This window comes from Podarcis vaucheri (genome assembly GCF_965113315.1).
Source record: "Podarcis vaucheri genome assembly, chromosome: 7".
In the NCBI taxonomy this organism is placed as follows: Eukaryota; Metazoa; Chordata; class Lepidosauria; order Squamata; family Lacertidae; genus Podarcis; species Podarcis vaucheri.
This window is the reverse complement of record NC_138765.1, coordinates 1,327,768-1,347,018: the sequence shown is the minus strand read 5'-3', so window position 1 is coordinate 1,347,018 and position 19,251 is coordinate 1,327,768. Positions and strand designations below refer to the sequence as shown.

Sequence of the window (19,251 nt, the reverse complement as noted above, 5' to 3'; positions counted from 1 at the left end):
CAGAGCCCTCCAACATCATCATCCCGACAGCGGGGCTCTAACGAGCAGCTGGCCGGCCCACAATTAGGGAGGCCAAGAGGCCACCAGGGCAGAATAACTTATCCATATGCAAGAGGACTCGTCGCGGTGACCTCTCTTGTCGGAGGCGAACCTGACTCAATCCAAGCGCTTTCCCCCCTCCCTGCTTAAGGGGCAGGGTGGGGAGATGGGGGCATAATATTCCTGCCATGTTCACTTATCATCACAGATGAAATCAGCAGCTTTGTTGAAGAGGGTCAATCGCAGCTTAATTTCTCTGCAGGGAGCAGGAGAGAGAATATGAGAGAAAATGAGGGTGGGGGTGAGCTTCATCACCAGCCCTCTCCTCGCTGACCCTCCACGCCACACATGCGCTCCCCCGGCACCTGCTGTCAAAGCCTGCAGGCGGCTCCAGAGGCAGATTGCAACACTGCCAGGGTGAAGCCCTATAACAAGCGGCAGCCACTTAGTGGCAGAGTGAGGACCCCAAGGGGGAAGGAAGGAGCCCTTTCTTGGTCCTGTGGGAATGTTCAGGGGTGCAGGAGAGGATATATTGTCTGATAATACCCTTTCCAACTTGTGTAAACAAGTTCACAATTTAGCAGAGTAACATTCCCCTTTTTAAACTTGCAGTGGATGTGTTTGCTCAGGCTCGCTAAAGCCTCTGTAACAACTGTTCTGGTACAGTGGTACCTCGGGTTAAGTACTTAATTTGTTCTGGAGGTCCATACTTAACCTGAAACTGTTCTTAACCTGAAGCACCACTTTAGCTAATGGGGCCTCCTGTTGCTGCCGTGCCGCCGTAGCACGATTTCTGTTCTCATCCTGAAGCAAAGTTCTTAACCTGAAGCACTATTTCTGGGTTAGCGGAGTCTGTAACCTGAAGCGTATGTAACCTGAAGCGTATGTAACCCGAGGTAACACTGTATTTTCCCCGTATTCCCTCATAAAAGATAAGACACGACACAGTCTTCTATAAAAGTATAAAAAGAGTTTACTCACATCCTGTTCACAATCAGATCCCAGAAGGCAGACATAGCTTAGAAAAGTAACATACACCTGGAAACTATTTCATAAGGAGACAGTCCCTTTGTCCTCTCTTGGCTGGAGGCCAAGAGAGCATCTTTGGCTAAGCAGATGTTGCTTCTTCAATGCATGTGGTCAAAGAGAGAGAGATGGCTGCCCTGCCCTGTGCTTTTGTCGTTACCTGCACAGGTGAGGCCACGCCCACCTCTAGTCACATGCAAAGGAAGTCTGTCGCAGCCCAGAAGGAAACAGGAAGTTGACCTGCTGGCTGGACAAACATTCTTCCCCACGTGTAAACATGTTCACTCTAGGAATGTTGTACTTGACTGCTCTTGTGTTTCACACCCCACAGGTCCTTCCTTCTTGGTCTCTTTGTGGATGGCGCCTTCTTAGAACCACAAAAACTATAGAGCTGGAAGGGGCGCCAAAGGGTCATCTAGTCCACCCCGGCCATTTGGACTCCTGGTTTTATAGGCCGTGAAGCCGGTGGAGGCAGGCAGGCTGCCCAAAAAGTGCTGCGCCATTGCAGGGGCTGTGGATTCATCCTGCTTCTCGTAAACAGTGGTGGACCTACACTTTGTTGGGAATGTTGCGGATACTAGGAGAGGATATATTGATTTAATAGTATCCTTCCTCACTCTTGCTGGTGAGTCAGCTGCAGAATACAACCCCCAGTGTATAGCAGGAAGCTAGTCGGTAGATTCGTTTGAATCTCTTTGCTTAAGCAATCCAGTCTGGCTCTGTCCAGATTGGGTTATTCCTTCTAATTTCCCCTTTTATCCCTCTTAAACAGAATAAAGACACAACAATCTTCTATATAAGTAATAAGAAGTTTACTCACATCCAGTTCACAGTTGGATCCCTGAAGGCAGGCTTCAGCTTGTAGTTACAGAAAAGAGTTTGAGCCCATGTGCTGCTGGCTGAGAGCCAGCAGACAGCAAAATAAGAGCAAGATGGAATAAAACGAAGAAGAAGAGAAGATGGCTGCGTGACCAGCCCTTTTATGGGGTCTCCCAGGGTCATGCCCACCTACCTGGTCACATGCAGGGTGAGGATGCTCCAGACCAGGTGGGGCAGGAAGTCCTCCTGCCTGGAGTAACACCGCTCTGCGTGTCCACTCTGGGCAAACAGGAAGTGTTGTACTTGACTGTTTATATTACATCCCACATACTTTTGAGGCCCTGAGGTTTGAGAACAGCCATGGGGGTCCCTTTGTAACCAGCAACGAGTTGGGGTAACTGCAGGGTAACGGCTGTGATTTTCAGTGGGGCTTTTCCCTGACAGATCTGCTACACTTTTTCTGTGCTACCGACTGAAGATGGGGGACACCTGGCTTGAGAGCAGTACATGTGAAAAGGATCTAGGAGTCTTGGTTGACCACAAACTTGACATGAGCCAACAGTGTGACGCGGCAGCTAAAAAAGCCAATGCAATTCTGGGCTGCATCAATAGGAGTATAGCATCTAGATCAGTGTTTTTCAACCACTGTTCCGCGGCACACTAGTGTGCCGCGAGATGTCGCCTGGTGTGCCGTGGGAAAAATTAAAAAATTCGAAAGATTTTTTTTTTTAAAAAAAAAAAGTCAAATTTTCGATTGGGGCGCCGTCCCCAGAGGGAGGCGGACGAGTCGGGCGGCGAGAGGCGGAGCGGCGGCGGCGAGGAGAGGCCGCCCAGCGCGGGGCTCTCGCCATCTGCCTGCCTGGCTGCCTGCGAGCTCGGCGGGCAGCGCCTCCGTCCGCAGCGCCCGCCTCGCGGCTCTCATTCCCTGCCCCTGCCAAAGCTCACCCAGCCAAGCCGCGCTCTCCTTCCTGCCTCGCTTTACTGCCTCCTCCCCCCCACCCCCAAAGCTTGGAGGTTCCCCGGCGCCGGCCCGCAGGTTTGACCCCCTTCTCACACCTGTTCGCGCTCCTTGCACGGAATGGGGCGGATGGGGAGGAACGGGGCTCGCCGCTGCCTCCGCTCGCCCTCCCGCCCTCCTTTGTGCGTCCCTCCCGGCGTGACGCTGCGCGCTGACGTCACGGGGCTGTAACATGGTGTGCCTCGAGATTTTTTTCATGAGACAAGTATGCCTTTGCCCAAAAAAGGTTGGGAAACACTGATCTAGATCAAGGGAAGTAATAGTGCCACTGTATTCTGCTCTGGTCAGACCACACCTGGAGTACTGTGTCCAGTTCTGGGCACCACAGTTCAAGGAGGACACTGACAAACTGGAACGTGTCCAGAGGAGGGCAACCAAAATGGTCAAAGGCCTGGAAACGATGCCTTATGAGGAACGGCTAAGGGAGCTGGGCATGTTTAGCCTGGAGAAGAGGAGGTTAAGGGGTGATATGATAGCCATGTTCAAATATATAAAAGGATGTCACATGGAGGAGGGCGAAAGGTTGTTTTCTGCTGCTCCAGAGAAGCGGACACGGAGCAATGGATCCAAACTACAAGAAAGAAGATTCCACCTAAACATTAGGAAGAACTTCCTGGCAGTAAGAGCTGTTCGACAGTGGAATTTGCTGCCAAGGAGTGTGGTGGAGTCTCCTACTTTGGAGGTCTTTAAGCAGAGGCTTGACAACCATATGTCAGCAGTGCTCTGATGGTGTTTCCTGCTTGGCAGGGGGTTGGACTCGATGGCCCTTGTGGTCTCTTCCAACTCTAGGATTCTATGATTCTATGACTCTCAAAACTTTGGGATTCTTGAAATAAATCCGATGAAAAATGAATCCATTTGAGTCATACCACTCAAAGGGGGTCTATTAGACCCAAACCTTTTCAGCAATGTGAACTGAAGTTGCTTCTTGGCCTCCTTCATTCATTTCATGGAAGACCCACCCTGTCCTAAAGGCTAAAATAGTCTCATTTCCACAGGTTGTTATGTACTGAGTTGAATAGGATCCAAAATGCAGTAGTCTGATTGGTCCTAGAACAATAGGATCCAGAATGCAGCAGTCTGATTATTCTACAGGAGCCACCCAATCCAGCTCCAGGTGGAAGTGAATCCGCAACCTGATTGGCCTACAGGAGAATCCCGGAATTAGCCAATCACGTGGGGCCCATTGTGTAAAGAATTATATAAAGCAGACATTCTGGGGGAACGTCCGTTCCTCCTCACCACTATGAACTGAATAAAGAGCATGAAATCCACTCTCGACTCCGAGTAGATTTCACAGGTGGAGGGGCTTTGCCAAGTGGCCACCACACTCTCAGCCTCCAGTGCCCAGGACTCTTCTCTCCCCCCCCCCCCCGCCATCCTCTAGAGAAAGGTTTGAAACCGGGCTTCATCTGAAAGCCAATTTCTATTCCTTCGTCAAGGACAGAGTATTTCGAAACAGGGGGCCTCTCCCATTTAAGTCTCTACCCCGGAACTTCATATATTACTCCTGGGCTGCCTGCTGCATTTGTGAAACTTTGGAAAGCTACTTCACTTTGCTCTGCAAGAGACGAACAAGAAGCATTTTGCTCAAGAGGGTGCGCCTGATTTGCTCTCTCTGAGCTGTAATTTACTAGGGGGCGGGGGAGAAAACCCCCTTTTGCTCTTTCTAGTTGCTTCTTCTTGCTGAACCTCAGAAAGAAACGCCTTCCTTCTGCGCCCATCGCTGGACGGAACTCCAAAGGGAGAGTCTTGAAAGCTCCTTTTTGGGGCATCATTCTCCTGGAAGGGGGTGTGGCTGGAGAGAGAGAGAGGGAGAGAGAAGGAGCTGGCCTTAACTCCAAGAAGACTCTTTGCAGTTTAATGGATTATCGATTGCAAAGAAGAATAGGGAGATCTCTGAGAGAGGACTGGGGGCTGTTTGGAATAGATTGTCTCTTCCAAGGAGGTTTTTCAGGGTGATTTTGTGGGAAGAAAACTCACTGCCCAATAGGCTTTGCTAAACACCACAGCTGCCATGGCAGCAGCCTCTCTGCCCCACGCCTCCGCCTCCTCATTTTCTTCCAAGTCCCATTTACAGTATCAGTTTACTCTGATCCGGTGCTGCCTTTGACCTCATGCAGCTGTTCTCAAAGAGCAGGGAGGAGTGGCCACTGCCGGCCCATTTGCCTTGTGCTGGAGGGTAAGCTCACTCAGACCCACCGCCAGGCCCGGAGGGGGGCGCAAGGGGGCTCCTGGTGTTGTCATGAAGTGCTGGGTCACCAGAACTGCCTGAGGGTTGGCTCAGCCCTCCCGCCTGACGCTTCTTCTGCCACCTCTGCTCCCCGTGTCCCCAAATTGTTGTTGTTTTTCTTTAGTCGTTTAGTCATGTCCGCCTCTTCGTGACCCCCTGGACCAGAGCACGCCAGGCACTCCTGTCTTCCACTGCCTCCCTCATGTTTGTAGCTTGGAGAACACTGTCCCACCATCTCGTCCTCTGTCGTCTCTTCTCCTTGTGCCCTCCATCTTTCCCAACATCAGGGTCTTTCCCAGGGAGTCTTCTCTTCTCCTGAGGTGGCCAAAGTCTTGGAGCCTCAGCTTCAGGATCTGTCCTTCCAGTGAGCACTCAGGGCTGATTTCCTTCAGAATGGAGAGGTTTGATCTTCTTGCAGTCCATGGGACTCTCAAGAGTCTCCTCCAGCACCAGAATTCAAAAGCATCAATTCTTTGGCGATCAGCCTTCTTGATGGTCCAGCTCTCACTTCCATACATCACGACTGGGAAAACCAGAGCTTGAACTATACGGACCTTGGTTGGCAAGGTGATGTCTCTGCTTTTTAAGATGCTGGTCCGTAAATTAGCACCTGAAAATACAGAACTCATTCTGAGGATTGGAGCCCCTGCAAAAGCCCCCTCACTTCTCTGCATGAAGCCCTCAGCACTTGTGCGTTGGGATGCGAATAGATGTTGGGAGAGGGCATCTTTCTTAGAGATTATCCTCCCTCCCTCCCTCACTTTGTGAGTTCAGCAGTGTGTCACCATTTGCATCATAAAAGGGAAGCTTAGATAGGCCAGTTTCAGCCTTTTAGTTTAAGACAATCCAGGATGCTTTCTTGGCAGGCTGGATTCTCCTGGTGTTCCCCCTTTTTCACCCCCTTTATTATTTTAAATCTTGTAAAAAGGTAAAAAATAGCATTTACTCTCTCAGAATATTTGTTGAAGACTAACAGATACAGCAGCTTTCTTCAGGAGGGCTTAAAATGGAATATTCGGTTTCGAAGACATGCTTAAGTCTTGCTTAAAATTGGAGCCTGGAGCTCAGACTGCCGATGTTGTGGCGTTGCTGTCATAGTGGAGAAGAGGAAGAGAATGTGATTGTGAGTCCAGGCAGGTAGGAGGATATACAGTGGTACCTCGGTTCTCAAACTTAATCTGTTCCAGAAGTCCGTTCTTAAACCGAAACCGTTCTTAAACCAAAGTGTGCTTTCCCTAATGAGGCCTCCCGCCACAGGTGCCCTTCCACCGTTCGGATTCCATTCTTAGTCCAAGGTAAAGTTCTCAAACCGGGACACTACTTCTGGTTTTGGGGAGTTCGTGAACTGAATAGTTCATAAACAGGGCTTTTCTTAAACCGAGGTACCACTTTACAGCTACGGCCTCCCTCTGAGCCTGCACCACTCTGGCGAGACAGTCCGCGGGCAGGGAGGGTCTCATCCTGCGTACCAGATGGAGCTGGCAGACAGCTGCCCTGGACACAGAATTGACCTGCGCCTCCATGGACAGCTGTGAGTCCAAAATGACTCCCAGGCTGTGCACCTGGTCCTTCAGGGGCACAGTTACCCCATTCAGGACCAGGGAGTCCCCCACACCCACCCGCCTCCTGTACTTCTGCCTTGTCAGGATTCAACCTCAGCTAGGCTGAAAACAGGGAGGGAGCTCTGATGGGAGCGGGGGGGGGGGATTCAGGTGAGAAGGCCCCTTCCATTCAGCAGCTCCTCCTCTTTCATTTAAACCCATTTGGCTAAGCTGCTGAGTTAGGGATGTGAGCGGCCTTATCTGGCAGCAAGTGCAGTTTCTTCCCGATGAGCTGCAGGCTGATTAGAATCAGGCTCCTGCTAAGCCCCACGTAAGCCTCTGAAATGAAGACAAGCATGTCTGGGGTGTCTGGGGCTAGGGCAAAGCCGGGAGCGCAAGCTGGATGGCAAAAGAGAAAGGAGGAAGGAGGAGGAGGAAGGTGAGATCTGGAGGGCGGGCGCTGTTGCTGCTGCCGACTTCGCTAGGGAGAAGTCAGGGCTCCCCAGGGGCAGATGTCCTCTCCTCCCCTAACAGACTCCCCCCCCCAGGTAGGTCAATCACCCTCTTCTGAAATATGGGTCCTGACCTGTGTAGTATTAGCTGCAGGGTCCACTGGCATCCCTGCTCTGAGGGAGAGCTGTGGGGCCCCGCAGCGAACCCCAATGCCAGAACCCCAATGCCGCTACAGTCCTAAGACCTTTCGTGGCCCCCCCTCCCGAAACTGCCACTCAATGGCCCACCTCAGTCCACCTCCTTACGGAGCCGCCTCTGTCCCAACCCCCTCTGCAAAGTGCTGTGTCTCATGGACACCTTGCGTGTCCCCCCCCCTTGACCCACTGCCGGATTTACGTATAAGCTAAACAAGCTCTACCTTAGGGCCCCAAACTCTTGAGGGCCCCCCAAAAAAATTAAGGGGGAAAAAACTGGATGTGCATTTCCAAAATATAAAGCCTACACACAGCAACAGTGTTTTGTGTTGTGTTGGCTGTGTTGTGTTGAGAGCCAGTGTGGTGTAGTGGTTAAGAGCGGTGGACTCGTAATCTGGTGAACTGGGTTCGCTTCCTGCTCCTCCACATGTGGCTGCTGGGGGACCTTGGGCCAGTCACACTTCTCTGAGGTCCCTCTACCCCACTGTTTGTTGTGGGGGAGGAAGGGAAAGGAGATTGTGAGCTGCTTTGAGACACCTTCGGGTACTGATAAAGTGGGATATCAAATCCAAATTCCTCCTCCTCCTCCTCTTCTTCTTCCTCTTATTCACTGATGTAAGTTATGGGTCCCGCCTGCTAGCCTGCTCCCTAAAATATTACTGGTTTGCTCTTATTATTTCATGTTATAGCAAGTTTCTAGAGACCAGATTATGAGTCTTTGTAAATTGTGTTTCTAAAGGAACTTTTGTTATTGCCAAATGCCAATGGGTTTGCATTATTAAGTTTGTTATGAATAAAAAAATCATTTCAAGTCAGAGCTTAATAATTATTTCACTATTAATATACTTCTTAATTGTATTTCACTATTTATATACTTCTTAATTGTATTTCAGTTCAACAATTACTTTGATAAAATACATATTTTGTTATGTGCAAATGGCTTTAGCTACCTATGAGGTCTATCAATGACCATATAGCATATATTCAACACAAAAAACAGTGACAATTTGTTGTTGACAAAGGTCAGCTGGACAGAGAAAGGGCCCTATTACCTTCAGGAGCTCAGGGCCGCATCAAACCTCAATCTGGCCCTGCCTTGACCACCCAGACCACATCCTGATCCCATTGAGGAGTCCAGACCTGGTGGTGGAGCAGCAGCCTTCTGTGGTTCCCTTAGGAAGCCTCAGAAGATGCGCCAGTAGCCATGGCTCAGAGAAGATGGAGGTAAGGAGAGAAGGTTGCCTGGAGAACAGCCCCAGGGCTGAAACTCTCAAGGCTGCCTCAGCAGTTCAGTGTGGCTAATGTGGATCTGAACCAGCCCTTCATCTGTGGAAGGCAGGGGGGAGCCCAGTCCTCTGAGGCCTCCCAGTGGCCCACACTTCCTGTTATGTACTGAAGTTCTCACCCTGGGCCAGCAGGGGGATACTGTAGATAGTTATGCAAATGAAGGATCGAAAAGTGACATTCAGTGATTGGATAGTTTGTATGCAAATGAAGGATCGAAAAGTGACGTTCAGTGATTGGATAGTTTTAGAAAATGGCAACAGTTACATTGTTCTGGAGCTCTATATAAGCAGGCTGACTGAGCCCCTCAGTTTAGTTCTGTTCTGACATCTGAATAAAGAAGAGCTTTTTGAAGAATCGCTGTGTCGTCTGCTATGTTCGCCCACAACTTAACACTTCCTCCTTAGTGAAATTGATAGCCTCCTGCTAGAAGCCACCGATAGCCTCTTGGTGGGGACCAGTGGCTCCCGGAATCCCATTATGGGGTGAGCAGCACATAACACCCGACCTCAGGAAGAAGGTCCTCTTCTTTCCCTTTGCTGATGTGGGTGGCGCTGTCTTCTAAACCACAGAGCCTAGGACTTGCCAATCAGAAGGTCGGCAGTTCGAATCCCCACAACGGAGTGAGCTCCCACTGTTCGGTCCCTGCTCCTGCCAACCTAGCAGTTCGAAAGCATGTCAAAGTGCAAGTAAATAAATAGGTACCGCTCCGGCGGGAAGGTAAACAGTGTTTCCATGCGCTGCTCTGGTTCGCCAGAAGCAGCTTAGTCATGCTGGCCACATTGTACGCTGGCTCCCTCGGCCAATGAAGCAAGATGAGCGCCGCAACACCAGAGTCGGCCACAACTGGACCTAATGGTCAGGGGTCCCTTTACCCTTTACCTTAAGGGGACTCTCAATGACCCACCTGGCAAACCACAGAGTGAAAAAAATGTGGGGAGTTTTGTACTGCTGGTTTTCTAAGGCAGTTAAACAACAACAACAGCCACCTGCAAATATCTGCATAAAAAGTTAACCCCTTGTTTTCCAGCCACATCTTAATACTGGGGACCAGCCCGACTGTCAGGACATGAGAGAGCTGGATGGAGAGAGATCAGGTCCTACCTTCTCTTCATTGCTCTGGTTTTTTATATCATTAAGATTAATTAAGGGTCATGTTCCTCTTGTAGGACAGATCTGTGGAAAGAATTGTGGGGTCTTCTTGAAGCTTCCTTCATCTCCCACTCTGCCTGAGTTTGCCATCCTATTACCTTCCAGGCTCCCCCTCCCCCCCCGGCTTATTTTGGGCTATTGTTTATTTATTTGTCAGGCCTGGGTAACTCTTTTAAAGAGAAATCTGTTTTCTCCCTCGCTCTGCCATCCTGTCAACTTCAAATATTAAAATTTAACCGAGGTGGTACATGGCTGCCTTTCTTCCGCACGGTGCATGTTTTTTGTTTTGTTTTTTCAATTATTAAAAGAGCTCAAGAGCTTGACATGAATGCAAACGACAGGCGGACGGGCGTGTCGAGAGACGCGGAACCAGGCAGGGGAACAACATGCTCCACTTGCGTAGTTCGTGGCCTTTGTGATGTCAGAAGGACTTCCTGATGGGCTCTGTCAAGCCAGGGCATGGTGGGTGAATCGGTGTGTGTGTGTGTGTGTGTGTGTGTGTGTGTGTGTGTGTGTGTCTTCTTTCATCCCATCATGCAGGAGAAATCTGAGTCATGGAGTTGGCTGGTAAAGCAGGGGGGGCGCTGGTCTTTCTGCCCTCGCTTGGCAGCCACTGAGCATTCTGGGCATCTCACTTTAAAGAGGGTATTGACAAGCCAGAGGAGTGTGCAGAGGAGGGCAACCAAGATGATCTGGAAACCAAGTCTTAGAAGAAGAAGGGTTGAGTCTGTTTAGCCAGGGGGAAAGAAGACTGTGCAGTAGCCAAAGATCTCGAGGGCTGTGCCATGGGAGGTGGAGCAGGCTTGGTTTCTGCTGCTCTACAGGGGAGGACAGGACTTGACCCAGTGGATTCAAATTGCAAGAAAGGAGATTCTGAGATTCCTTAACATCACTGTTAAGGAAAAATTCTGGGGTGAGAGACTACCCAACAGCCCAGCTCGTCAGGGTGCAAGTCCCCTGAGGGTCTATGCAGTCAGTAAAAGATGGAAGTTGCAGCCAAGCAATTTGGAGCAAAAGAGCAGTCAGTAGACCATGATTTTAATTGTTTTGCAACAGGTCCCCCCAGGAGTAAGAACCCTGAGCATGGAGTGACCTCCTTTTTTAAAACTTCTCTCTTTCCCCCAGAATACACTTCGAACGGCAGCATTGATACATCATCACTACATCACTAGCATGTCACAAATGGGGGAGGCTTACACCAGTTCAGCATGAGGTCACTTGATCACACACCTTTCCCAACACCTCTTAAGTCCCCATCACAGAAGTAACAATGAAACTCTTGACATCTCCTTGCCCTCAGGACTTGTCTGGAGATGGGCTTTCAGAACACCTGACTTGCTCAACTGTCTAGTGTTGCCCCCTGGCCACTCCCTGGGTGGGGGGCCCTGTCTGTGCTCTCACGCTTGGGGAATAATGGCGGGATGCCCTGTTCCTGCTGCCTACAGTGACTTCCCGCTTCTTGGTTCATGGACAGAGGTGGAGCCCAAATTCACCTTTCTTTAAGGACCAAAATGGTGTTGGAATGAGGAGAGTCGGTTAAAGTGTGGATTTTCTACAAACTTATAAAGCTATGTATCTTCCCTGAGCTGTCAAGTTGAAAGGATACATTCAGGCAAAATACGGTATCAGTAACATTGTAACAACTTTAAAGCTGTGCCCCCTCCCCCGGAATTTCCGTAACACCACAAAGAGCTTTTTGAGTGGTCTCATCTTCCCTGTAGGTTTTAGAGGCAGGATGACCACCTGTCAGAGGTTCTTTAGCTGCAATACCTGCATTTTTGGAGGGTGGGGCCGGGACTGGTCTTGCTTCCAGCTCTGTGGTTCTTTGAATCCATAGTTCTATCCACGTGGGGTCCTGCAGCAGGCCTATTCTGGAGGAAATCCCATGCAGGGGGTGGGCTGGGGGCCCCCTCCCAGGCCTGCAAAGTCAAGTGTCCAGTGAGCCAGGGGTCACCTGGAAGAGATGCTTCCTCTTTTGAAACCCACCACACCCTTTTCCTGTGGCTTGGGCTACCTGCAAGTATTGCCTGAGGAACAAGAGGGATGAAAACAAAGAGCGTCATCGTGGTTTCCTGCAAATCTTCCACAAATATGCCCCACCACCACCATGCTTCAGCCTCCAGACTGTGGGAATGTCAAGGAAGGTAGGAGATGACATTGTTTTGATATTATCCCTCCTCACTCACGCTAGTGAGTAAACAGCAGAGCACACTCCCTTTGCAACTTATTGGAAGCAAGTTGGTGATTCGTTGTTGTTGTTGTTTAGTCGTTTAGTCGTGTCCGACTCTTCGTGACCCCATGGACCAGAGCACGCCAGGCACTTCTGTCCTCCACTGCCTCCCGCAGTTTGATCAAACTCATGCTAGTAGCTTCAAGAACACCATCCAACCATCTCATTCTCTGTCGTCCCCTTCTCCTTGTGCCCTCCATCTTTCCCAACATCAGGGTCTTTTCCAGGGAGTCCTCTCTTCTCATGAGGTGGCCAAAGTATTGGAGCCTCAGCTTCACGATCTGTCCTTCCAGTGAGCACTCAGGGCTGATTTCCTTCAGAATGGAGAGGTTTGATCTTCTTGCAGTCCATGGGACTCTCAAGAGTCTCCTCCAGCACCATAATTCAAAAGCATCAATTCTTCGGCGATCAGCCTTCTTTATGGTCCAGCTCTCACTTCCATACATCACTACTGGGAAAACCATGGCTTTTACTATACGGACCTTTGTTGGCAAGGTGATGTCTCTGCTTTTTAAGATGTTGTCTAGGTTTGCCTTCGCCTTTCTCCCAAGGAGCAGGCGTCTTTTAATTTCGTGACTGCTGTCACCATCTGCACTGATCATGGAGCCCAAGAAAGTAAAATCTCTCACTGCCTCCATTTCTTCCCCATCTATTTGCCAGGAGTTGATGGGCCCAGTGGCCATGATCTTCGTTTTTTTGATGTTGAGCTTCAGACCATATTTTGCGCTCTCCTCTTTCACCCTCATTAAAGGTTCTTTAATTCCTCCTCACTTTCTGCCATCAAGGTTGTGTCATCTGCATATCTGAGGTTGTTGATATTTCTTCCGGCAATCTTAATTCCGGCTTGGGATTCATCCAGCCCAACCTTTCGCATGATGAATTCTGCATATAAGTTAAATAAGCAGGGAGACAATATACAGCCTTGCCGTACTCCTTTCCCAATTTGGAACCAATCCGTTGTTCCATATCCAGTTCTAACTGTAGCTTCTTGTCCCACATAGAGATTTCTCAGGAGACAGATGAGGTGATCAGGCACTCCCATTTCTTTAAGAACTTGCCATACTTTGCTGTGGTCAACACAGTCAAAGGCTTTTGCATAGTCAATGAAGCAGAAGTAGATGTCTTTCTGGAACTCTCTGGCTTTCTCCATTGGTGATTCGTTAGATTCCTTTAATTAAGCAACCCAGTCTGGCTTGTTCAGACTGGATTGTTCCTGGTACGTTCCCCCTTTTATTTCCCTCTTAAAAGGATAATAACACAGCACAGTCTTCTTTCAAAGTAAGAATAAAGTTTTTCTCACATTCAGTTCACAGCAGTAATCTGAAGGGAGGCTTTCCCTTGTGTTTACAGTCAAAGGAAGTGTGAGCTACATCTCAGACTGCTTGTGGGCTCCATCCTCTGTGAAGGCTGAGCCATGCCCAGAGTCCAAGAGACCAAGAGAGAGGTGGCTGTGTGGCCAGCCCTTTGTTCTGGCCAGCTAGGGTCACTCCCATCTATCTGGGTCACACACAAGGGGAGGAAGCTCCAGAGCAGGTCTGTAGCCACATTCCCCAGGGGGTCCATTCTCAGCAACAGAAAAATGTTGTACCTGATTGCGCTAGTAATAATACACCACCACCCCGCCCGCCCGCCCCAGGAAGCAGCCCCAGCCGGAAGGCGTTCCCCTGCACTGAGATAAAATTAAATTCCTCTAACAAATTGCTCAATCAAAAAGCCAGGATTCCTACTGATTAAGCCATTTATTGAAAAGGAAAATTCAGATTGTTTCACGAGAATCTTTGCTGGCTCCCTGATGAACCAATTAATTTTAGAAAACCATCAGATTTCTAAAAAAAACCTGAGAGCAGAAAGAGTTTGCTTCAGGGCACCGCAAGGGGAGGGGGCTGAGCGCCAGTTTTTCCCACCCTGAACTGGACCCCTTGGCAGAGAGAGGCAGAGAGAGAGAAAGATGAGGGCAAGGCCTGCTGGCCAGTATCAGATCTAGAATCATAGAATCATAGAATCATAGAGTTGGAAGAGACCACAAGGGCCATCGAGTCCAACCCCCTGCCAAGCAAGAAACACCATCAGAGCACTCCTGACATATGGTTGTCAAGCCTCTGCTTAAAGACCTCCAAAGTAGGAGACTCCACCACACTCCTGGGCAGCAAATTCCACTGTCGAACAGCTCTTACTGTCAGGAAGTTCTTCCTAATGTTTAGGTGGAATCTTCTTTCTTGTAGTTTGGATCCATTGCTCTGTGTCCGCTTCTCTGGAGCAGCAGAAAACAACCTTTCTCCCTCCTCTATGTGACATCCTTTTCTATATTTGAACATGGCTATCATATCACCCCTTAACCTCCTCTTCTCCAGGCTAAACATGCCCAGCTCCCTTAGCCGTTCCTCATAAGGCATCGTTTCCAGGCCTTTGGCCATTTTGGTTGCCATCTACCAAGGTCGGAGCCTGAGGCCTTGCCTTTCTGCCTGCGATGCTTCCTTGAGTGTGCCACTGAAGGGCCGACTCACTCACACACCCCGCACCCTCACACACGTACCACAACAATACCTGATCTCTCCCCATTGCCAGGTGAGCTGCCCCAGTTGCGAAGCATTTCTCTTTGGGGTGATGATGTGAAGGTCTGAGCACACATAAAAGCCATTGCTACTTGTGGTTGCTGCTGGGGGGGTGGTGGTGCGATATAAGGGGTTGGACTAGATGACCCTTGGGTTCCCTTCCAACTCCACAGCTCTGTGATCCTCTGGGAAGCAGCCCCAAGAGGCCTCTTCCCCATGCAAAGCCCCTCTCTTTTGTGCCCATTTAGAACTTGAGGTAGAAATTCTGCAAAGCCTGTTATCAGCGCGGCCTGACCGCGAAACTGCAAGATCCGCTTTCAGAGGAACCTGCAACTGACTGTTGGAGTGAAGAGCAACTCCAGAGGAGGCTCAAGGAGGACTCTGTAAGTACGGCAGATAAAGTTGTGGGGGATGTAACATCACTGAAGCAGTCAAGTACAACACTTCCTGTTTGCCCAGAGTGGACACACAGGGGGATGTTGCTCCAGCCAGGAGGACTTCCTGTCCCACCTGGTCTGGAGCATCTTCCCCCTGCATGTGACCAGGTAGATGGACGGGATCCTGGCAGACCCTATAAAGGGGCTAGTCACCCAGCCATCTTCCCCTTGCTCTCTTCCTCTTGCTTCCTCTTACTCTTGCTGCCTTTTGCTGTCTGCTGGCTCTCAGCCAGCAGCACATGGCCTCATCTCTCACAGAGGGTGAACCCACACTTTTCTCTGTAACTGTAACTACAAGATAAGGCCTTCCTTCATGACCATACTGCGAACTGAATGTAAGTAAACCTTATCAAACCTTATGGCTTGACAACCATATGTCAGGAGTGCTCTGATGGTGTTTCCTGCTTGGCAGGGGGTTGGACTCGATGGCCCTTGTGGTCTCTTCCAACTCTATGATTCTATGATTCTATGATTATCATTACCTTTCAAAGAAGACTGTTGGGTCATTATTGTTTTTATGAGGGAAATAAAAGGGGAAACTTACCAGGAACAATCCAACCTAGACAAGCCAGACTGGATTGCTTAACTCAAATGGTTCTCACAAATCCATCAACTAGCATCCTGATATGTACAAGGGAATGTGCTCTGCCACTAGCTCACTCGTGTGAGTGAGGAAGGATAATATATTTCATCAATATATCCTCTCCTACTATCCACAACATTCCCACAGTTGGGTTGCGTAAGGGCTTTCAAGAATTCTGCTTGGATGAGAGATGGTGAGGTGCAGAGGTGGCAGAAAGAGGTTGGGCAGGAAATAAGCAGCCAAGGGGACGTATTTTCCCAATACAGTGGTACCTCTGGTTGCGAACGGGATCCATTCCAGAGGCCAGTTCGCAACATGAAAGGAACGCAACCCGCATCGTCGCACATGCGGGTTGCGATTTGCCACTTCTGCGCATGCGCATGACACCATTTTGCACGTCTGCGCATGCACAAGTGGCAAAACCCGGAAGTAACCCTTTCCACTACTTCCGGGTTGCTGCAGGACGCAACCTGAAAAAAGGTAACATGAAGCAAATGTAATATGAGGTATGACTGTATAGCAGGGGTGTCTAACTTCCAAGAGACTGTGATCTACTCCCACTGTAAATAAACTGTCAGTGATCTACCCATTGGATTGAGTGGCCAAATTTGTTGATGAACTTTTTCCGGAAGGCGGAAGGGTGAGCCAAAGTTGTTGAGTTGGAGATCACAAAATCACAACCACTAGGGTGCGATCGACCTGTTGGACAGCCATGCTATATAGGGTGTGCTCTGATGGAAAATATTGCAGACTCTTTTGGGAGTCTGACTAGTGGGGACTCCCCTTCTCTCTTCTCTCCTTCTCTCCTGACTTCCATCCCTTCCCTCTCTTTGCTTTCTTCTGCTGCGATTCCTACATTGCAGGGGTTGGACTATATGAGGCGTGGTGACCCTTTCAGTTCTCCATTTCTCCAATGCTATGCTGGAGGCCAGAGCAGACCCCCAGGCCCAGCTCCCCCCAAGAGCCTCCTCCACCTGTGAGCTGCCTTTGAGACAGAGGCTGGTCTGAAGCTTCTCAGAAGAGTTCCACGCAAAGAGCCCCAGCACCAGCGGCATCAGGACCCCACCCCACCCCCTGTCCGTGAGTCTCCACAGACCTGCTTCTCATCGAGCCAGATGCTGGGGGAGTCCTTGTTACCAAGCAACACTGACTTGTAAATAATTTTTTGGTGCAAGGACATTTGTTACAAAGCTCCATAAAGCCGGCGGGGTGTCTATGTGTTTGAGGAGAGCAGAGCAAGCGAAAGAGAACTCTTGTGTGTCTCTTGCACTCCCCAGTTCTGAACTGGCCATGGATCTCTCGTGCGAGTCAGTGTGTGTTAGAAAATCACAACAGGAAAGGAGGCGGGAGCCCAGCACCCACACAAGGTGGAGACAACCTGGGGGTGCGCCTGACAGCTAGCTGGGCTGCCAGTTGCCAACCCCTGCCTGGTTCCACCATCCATGAGGGTCCTCCTGGGGTAAGAGCCTGCGGTCTCCTTGGGCTCCGGGGGTCCCTCTGGTGAGCACCTGACCTGCGTCTCTGCACATGCACATGTAGACAGGCTCTGCCCCACTGCCCCTGTGCAGCCCCACTGGAACTCAAACAGATCACTAGGCTCCCATGAGTGGAAGCCCAGTTGTGGAACTGCTCAGCAGCTAAAAGAATAATAGAATTGCAGAGTTGGAAGGGACCCCGAGGGTCTTCAAGTCCAACCCCCTGCAATGCAGGAAACTCAGCTAAAGCCTCCATGACTGGTGGCCATCCAACCTCTGCTTAAAAACCTCCAAGGAAGGAGAGTCCACCACTTCTCCACTCTGGAACAGCTCTAACTGTCAGAAAGTTCTTCCTGATGTTTACCAGTAGTTGGAATTTGAAGCCATTGGCTCAAGTCCTACCCTTCAGGAGAAAACAAGCTTGTTCCGTTTTCCATGTGAAAGCTCTTGAGATATTTGAAGGTGGCTCTCATATCTCCTTTCAGTCTCCTCCAGGGGTGCCAACTTGAATAAAATAATGTGGTGGCTCAGGTAAGCCCCACCCCACATAATTGATCACATGATGCACACACACCATTTGAATAGGAATGCCTATCAACTTTGTGGGGACCCAGCACTCTCAAATATTTTATTGTGGGGCCCGAAGTCCCCACAGCCCCTAAGTCTCCTCCTTTCCAGGCTAAGCATACCCAGCTCCTTCAACTCTTCCTCATCAGACTTAGTTTCCTTGGTCATCTTTGTTGCCCTCCTTTGCGCATGTTCCGTCTTGTCAACATCCTTCTTAAATTGTGGTGCCCAGAACAGGACACAGGACTCCAGGTGTGGTCTGATCAAGGCAGAATAGAGTGGGACTATGACTTCCCCTGATCTGGACACTAGACTTCTATTACGGGGGCAAAGAAAGCTCACTGGATTCCCCCAATTCTGGGATCCTGCCCAACCCAGGGACCAGTGGAGACCACTGGTGACTCATCTGAAGAGCACTTTACTGATAAGCTGCCCATTATGTATTGGATTCCTCACCAATTTCAGATTTCCTGGGTTCTCCTATTGCTGCATTTCACTTTTTGTTGCCTCTGGACACTTGACCCTGCACCCATTCTGAGTTATTCTGGGAGAGGGCCTGGCAGGAGAGGTTTCTACGCCTTTGGGTCAAGGTTGGAGGCAGGAACATTCAGGGCCCACGGAAGACCCTCTTCAAAAGTACTTTTTATGGGGGTACTAGAGGGTACTCAGTACCAGCACCATTCCCACCCCCCAAAAATGTTGTTGCTGTTGTTGCTGTTGCTGTAGTAGTAGTAGTAGTAGTAGTAGTAGTAGTAATTTATTTATAGTCCACCCATCTGGCTGCATTTCCCCAGCCACTCTGGGCGGCTCCCAACAAAATATTAAACAGAATAATTCATCAAACATTAAAAACTTCCCTAAACAGGACCACCTTCAGGTATTTTCTAAAAGTCAGATAGTTATTTATTTCCGTGACATTTGATGGGAGAATGTTCCACAGGGCGGGTGCCACTACCAAGAAGGCCCTCTGTCTAGTACCCTGTAACCTCATTTATCGCAGTGAAGGAACCGCCAGAAGGCCCTCAGAGCTAGACCTCAGTGTCCAGGCTGGACGATGGGGGTGGAGACGCTCCTCCAGGTATTCTGGGCCTTTGAGGCCATTGAGGGCTTTCAAGGTCAGCACCAACCCTTTGAATTGTGCTCAGAAACATCCTGGGAGCCAATGTAGGTCTTTCAAGACCAGTGTTATATGGTCTCAGCGGCCGCTCTCAGTCACCAGTCTGGCTGCCATATTCTTGATTAGTTGTGGTTTCCAGGTCGCCTTCAAAGGTAGCCCCACGTGTGGCACTTACTGTGTGGCACCAACTTCATGGTGAGTACCAACACCCTTTTAATAATAGTAGTAGTAGTAGTAGTAGTAGTAGTAGTAGTAGTAATAATAATAATAATAATAATAATAATAATTTATTATTTATACCCCGCCCATCTGGCTGGGCTTCCCCAGCCACTCTGGGCGGCTTCCAAAAGAATATTAAAATACTATAATACATCAAACATTAAAAGCTTCCAGAAACAGGGCTGCCTTCAGATGTCTTCTAAAAGTCAGATGGTTGTTTATCGCCTTGACATCTGCTGGAAGGGTGTTCCACAGGGAAGGCGCCACTACCGAGAAGGCCCTCTGCCTGGTTCCCTGTAGCTTTGCTTCTCG

The 19,251-nt window shown here is 49.6% G+C and overlaps 1 protein-coding gene and 2 long non-coding RNA genes across 3 annotated transcripts in view; 2 read left to right on the top strand and 1 right to left on the bottom strand.

Annotated features, from left to right (window-relative positions):
- Positions 1-19,251, top strand: part of LOC309537035 — a 177,187-nt gene that overhangs the window by 74,173 nt on the left and 83,763 nt on the right. The window lies entirely within an intron of this gene.
- Positions 1-19,251, bottom strand: part of LOC309536772 (uncharacterized protein) — a 154,896-nt gene that overhangs the window by 134,622 nt on the left and 1,023 nt on the right. The gene's annotated exons all lie outside the window — the stretch shown is intronic.
- LOC309538258 lies at positions 6,003-16,789 on the top strand. Its single transcript, XR_014222147.1, has 2 exons — positions 6,003-6,272; positions 16,425-16,789. It is a non-coding gene; the product is annotated as an uncharacterized lncRNA (long non-coding RNA).